We start from the raw sequence: 6000 nt of genomic DNA, 5'->3' as shown, positions 1-6000 counted from the left end.
TTTACCTATGTGGGACTTGATGTGTTCGGTCCCTGGTCTGTCAACACGAGACGAACCTGTGGAGGTCAAGCTGAAAGCAAGAGGTGGGCAGTGCTCTTTACGTGCATGAGCACACGTGCCGTGCACATAAAACTCATCGAATCAGTGGAAATATCAAGTTTCATCAACGCTTTACGTCGATTATTTGCACTGAGAGGGCCCGCAAAGCAGATTCGTTCCGACTGTGGGACAAACTTAATTGGTGCCTGCAAGGAGTTGCACATGGTCCTTACAGATCCCAAAGAGCCCAATGTCAGGAAGTATTCGGGTGAGGAAGGGTGTATGTGGATTTTCAACCCGCCTCATTCCTCCCATATGGGGGGAGCCTGGGAACGCATAATTGTAGTCTCCAGAAGAATTCTTGACTCCATGCTTCAAGAAACCAGCCGATCACGTCTCACTCATGAAGTGTTGTCTACGTTAATGGCAGAAGTATCAGTGACTATTAACGCCAGACCACTCACACCTATCTCCTCAGACCCGGAATCTCCTTTCCTCCTGACCCCTGCTTTGCTATTGACGCAGAAGTTGTGCACTATCCCTTCCCCTCCTAGAACGTTCGACAACAAGGATCTCTATCGCCAGCAGTGGAGGAAGGTAAAGCATCTCGCCAACACCGTTTGGCACAGATGGAGGCATGAATACCTTCCCATACTTCAAAATCGCAACAAGTGGCAAGATGTCATGCCTAATCTGAAGGAGGGCGACCTCGTGTTGTTCAAAGACAATCAAGCTAAGAGGAACGAGTGGCCCCTGTCCCTTGTCACAAAGACTTTCCCCGACCAGGACGGGAAGATCAGGAAGATAGGACTCAAGGTAACAAGATCTGGATCTGCAAACACTTTTCTGAGGCCTGTCTCTGAGACAGTCCTTCTCTTGGCAGCAATTGATACAGACTAAGTTATGTTAGGTTTCTGAAACTTGTATCAAGCATGTTCCTACTGCAGTTCGAAATAGTGGTATAGTATTTATACCAGGTGGGGACTGTGACGTTACATTATCAGGTAATGAGAAGGGACCTTTATTTTGAAGGCGAGTTGCTCCCTCCTCCAGTTTTCGGTAGTCTCCACGCGACAGTCAGACGCTCACTCGTTTACACACGAGACAGATTTACGTGTTTCAGCGCTCCAAGTTTGTTGTTTCTTCCCACGAAGTGCCTTGGAAACATTGTCTGTAAGTCCTGTGTCTGTTTTATGAGTGACATGAAGACATGTGCGCGTGTTAATGTAGAGATAGTACTGTGCGATGATAGCTTGTTCTCCTGTTTTAGCTTGTTGCTACTTAGCATAAAGCTTATTTGCTCGCTAGCTAGGGAGGCATTCAAAGTTTCAATCTAAGTTTATTTACAGCCCTTAATCACAAATGTCTCGAAGGGCTTCACAAACCACAACCACACCCTTGGCTCTGATCCCAAGATATATGATATATGGCAGTTATTTAAAAACGGCATCATAAATATTAATATAAAATAGGTCCTGCCTTGAATGTCCAATAATAAGGTTGCTTGAAGCAAATTAAGAATGTTTGAACTGAACTAACCAAATATATTTTTTTTTGATTGCTGGTAAACACACCATGTGTGTATAAGGAGGTAATCTTGTGTTTGTGGTAGTGGTTTGGGAAGAAATATCTTTGCAATTTAAAGGCACTCAAACACATCCTGACCTCCGACTCATCAAATATCTTAGTGATAAACCATTGAATAAAAGTAAACACAAGTGTGATGTCAACAATGCTGGAAAATGTATCACCATCACGCAGTGGTGGGCCGTGCGTTTCTCACCTTGGCCTTCAGTGATGTCCTACTTAGTCCACCTTCACGTCTCAAAATATTGTAATTTATGTCACCACATGGACACGGCTGGAGATACTGTACAGAAACCCATTTGCACACTACTGTGCATTGGCCCCCCTCAACAGTGTACAAAAGCGTCTATTTTTTGACGCATTTAACATTCAATAAACCGGCTTCAGCAATTAAATCATATCTTATGTGGTACTGTCAAAATTAAAATCATTGTATAAAACAAATGAAACAAGGAAAAATTAAGAAATAAAATATTTGAACTCATAATTTGTATCACCCATTCGACGCCGTATATGCCCATCGTAGTCCATAGTTGGGTCGTAGTCGGTTGATTTGTGTGAAAGTCACGTGCAAACCATTTCACCGCCGGGATAGCTTCCGGTGGTGGCCGACATCGTCTCACAAGATGTAGTTTCTCTTAAGTATCCTTTTTGAAAATGGCCTTGCAAATATATATCTGCCACCTAATCAACATTTTGCTCTCCTTCTTTGTGCGTACCGGTGAGTTTTCTGTGGCTTTCTATGGCTCGTATGGCTTCGGTGCCACTTCCTGTTTTCGCAACTTGTGATTGGATACTCACTTGAGACTTCCAAGTGAGTATCCAATCACAGCGTAAGGCCAGTTAGAAGGCCTTACTGACAACAACTCGTGATCTGATTGGACACTATCAACTGTATGTGTCTTTTCACTTAGAGTGCACAGATGCCCGCATTGTTGATTCTGAAGGCTCCGGGCAGATTTCGTACAGCATGGCAACATAAGCTGGCTGAATTCTGATTAGATAAAAACTTTATATTTGGTCAGCAGAGAAGGCCTTGCTGGCTCTGACGGCACACCACTGCTATCACGATAGGCAGTGAAAGTTAAAGCAAATAACAGTGGTGAGCCATCAGGGCCTGCAAAGCCTCGTATGCAGGCCTAACATTATCAAAAGAAGCATTGACATACATTTTCAGCTTCAATTCAAGTATTTGTTCCACAAAATTGATTTATTTCCAACTTTATTATCGTCATTTTAAAGATCGACGGATTTGTTTAATATTTGGCATCCTGCGTTAACAGCATCCTCATCGTTCGGTACACACCTCAGTATCGAAGTCCCACTTGGCTTAATTTTTGGTACAGAAAGGGAAACAAATCACAAAACTGCTTGATTTTTGTGTTCAATGATTTTCAAAATAAAGCAAAAATATTATTACTATTATTTTTTATTTTTTTATTTTTTGTTTTTTTTGTCCTGTCCAGCTTCTCAGGCAAATCATGTTGATGTAGATGCCCATATTGGCTGTTCAGATTTACTTTACAAAAGAGAAGTGTAGGATACTTCTCTTGTTGCCTTATTTGTATTTGACTTCATTAAATGTATTTATATTATAATTTGGTGCAGCCGGGCCGAAGCAGGAGGGGATAGAAAGAGAAAAAAAAAAGAAGACAGAGGGGGAAATTGTGGGGACAAGAGTGGGATAAGACAGAGAGACAAAAACAACAACCGCAAACACAACAATAACAACAACAACAACAATAGAGCAACATCAGCAAATATGATGGTAAAAGTGATAGCAAATAAGCAGTTAGCGAAAATAAAAAATAATACAGAAATGACAATGAACATTATTACACTACAAATGGAGCAATACAAATACCAATAGAAATAGCGCTATTGATAATGAACAATACCAATAATTTACCTCTATTATCAACAAAACAGTTGTTCAAATGCAACAATACATATACGTAATAATAACTAGAGATACGAAAGAATGCAGAAAAATGGAGGGGAAGAAAGAGATACAATAACACAATTTTCAAATAAAATATGAACATTGTCGGTCACACGCCACACTTCAAGTCCCTCACCTGAAATGTGCACCAAGCAAGCTTTCGGTTCAATAAGCAACAGGGAAAAAATGATAATAATATCAACATTAGTTATTCAATGTTTTTAATCCAAAAAATGATTCTCAAAAAAATTTAATAAAATCTTTTACATATTCAAATTTTTTTTAAGTTAAAGTTAAAGTACCACTGATAGTCACACACACACACACACACTAGGTGTGGTGAAATTAACCCCTGCATTTGACCCATCCCCTTGTTCACCCCCTGGGAGGTGAGGGGATCAGTTAGCAGCAGGGGTGGCCGCGCTCAGGAATCATTTTGGTGATTTAACCCCCAATTAATTCCAACCCAAGCAGGGAGGTAATGGGTCCCATTTTTATAGTCTTTGGTATGACTCGGCCGGGGTTTGAACTCACGACATACCGATCTCAGGGCAGGTTTTATAAATTCTCCAAAATTATGAATCAGTTTAGAATAGCAATAAATAAAAATCGTGATTTGGATGTGAATAACATTTTTTTAACACTCCTAACAAATACATGTTTTTTTACACACGTTTTTAGTACTAATCATATGCATCCCAAATACACAAAATGCATCTTCCTCTTTTTAATGCCCCACTTTGTTATACTGCGGTTTTGTATTGTAACGTCTAGCTGGACATTGTAAGGACGCCAAGCAGGGGGGCGATCAACAACCTTGTTATTGAAGCAAAACTGGTCAATGCAACCGCGCCAAAATAACATCAGCAAAACCTAGCTGTCCTCACAACACCCACGCTACACACACGCACACACAGGTTGCTACAGTATGTTATTTTTGCTTTGTACAACTACCACTGTGACGGTGGTGGCATGAAGGGCCGGATTAAGGCAGTTAAATTTTACAGACAAATACAGCTGGACCACTGAAAATGGAATACCTCTGATATCGTACAGTTCAGGATTCAACCTTGAAGGTAGAAAAGCGCTATACAAGTATAACCCATTTATCATTTATTTATTTAAAAGTATATGATGAAATACCTGAAATAGAATGTGTTGGAAAGTGGTAAACATGTGTCAGTCCTGACCACTCAGTACAGCAGTACAGGCTGCTCGAACGAGAATAAGTCAGTGATATGTTTGTTTAATGACAGTACTTAATGTGTTGATCTTTATTTGTATAGCATTTGTATAGCACACACACATTTTCATAAAATCAATTAAAGGGGTCATATTATAATTTTTTTTTCTACATTTCAAAGACTTCCTTGTAGAGTTGTACTGGTACTAATAAAGTGTGAAAAAACACCGGTACTATTATTTTCTTTACGGACATCACGGCGCCATCGTCATGTCGTGAGATTGCTGGAGCAGATATACATGTTGGGCAACGCACACGTACAGAGTACTTACAAGCAGACACGGAGTTGAGACATAAGAGTCAGAATGGACACATGTTGGCTTAAAAGCAAACAATAAATGTGAAGCTATAAACACTGAGGCGCCGCTCTACAAGAGAAGCTTTAAAACATGGCGAGCAAGCGTCTAACATTCATCCGCAGTTGATAGTGTTTTAGCTACGTCTAAATCACTAATCCTCGCCTACATGGCAACAAATAAAGTATGTTTCTTACAAGTATCATCCCTGCAGGACGAGGAATAGCTAAACATGCTTTACTACACACCGTAGGACAGTGACGTGCAGTCAGGGGAGGCAGGTGAGGCAGGGCCTCACGTGCCATCATGGAAACAAAATAAAATGTAAAAAGAAAAAAAAAAAATTAAATTGTTATATGTATCCAGTGATTATACTATAAAGTTATTTTTCATTTAACTTCACCCGTTTTAGATTATTTTTATTCAAAATCGCTGAATTTTCACATTTGCCGTTCAAATACTGAGAAGAGACTTGCGGTGAGTCAGCAGCCAGTTGAGCCTCATCATGGATTGCGCAATGACTCGGCTAACTGCTGGCCTGCTGTGTTATTCTAATGTGCAACCTAATGATTAGAGCTGCACATATGAATTTAAGTAAAAAAAGAAGAAGAAAAAAACCCTCCAAAAGTATCTTTGCCTCACCTGGTGTATAGTTCACCGCATGTCACTGCCATAGGAGAATACAATAGCTAAGCGCTAACAGCAAGCTAGCTTTCCTGGATGTAAACAAATGGGTGGCTCTCTATACATAAATTGACTGTAACAATACTAAGTACAAGAGTCGATACTACAATGATTGCATCGATATTTATTTTTTTTATCACAAAATCTTTTGTAATTTTTTTATTGTCTATAAAGTCTGGAAATGAGAACCAATGTATGTCCTGTAACTA

The sequence above is a fragment of the Nerophis lumbriciformis genome, linkage group LG04 (genome assembly GCF_033978685.3).
Source record: "Nerophis lumbriciformis linkage group LG04, RoL_Nlum_v2.1, whole genome shotgun sequence".
Lineage (NCBI taxonomy): Eukaryota > Metazoa > Chordata > Actinopteri > Syngnathiformes > Syngnathidae > Nerophis > Nerophis lumbriciformis.
Note: the sequence above shows the minus strand (reverse complement) of the source record.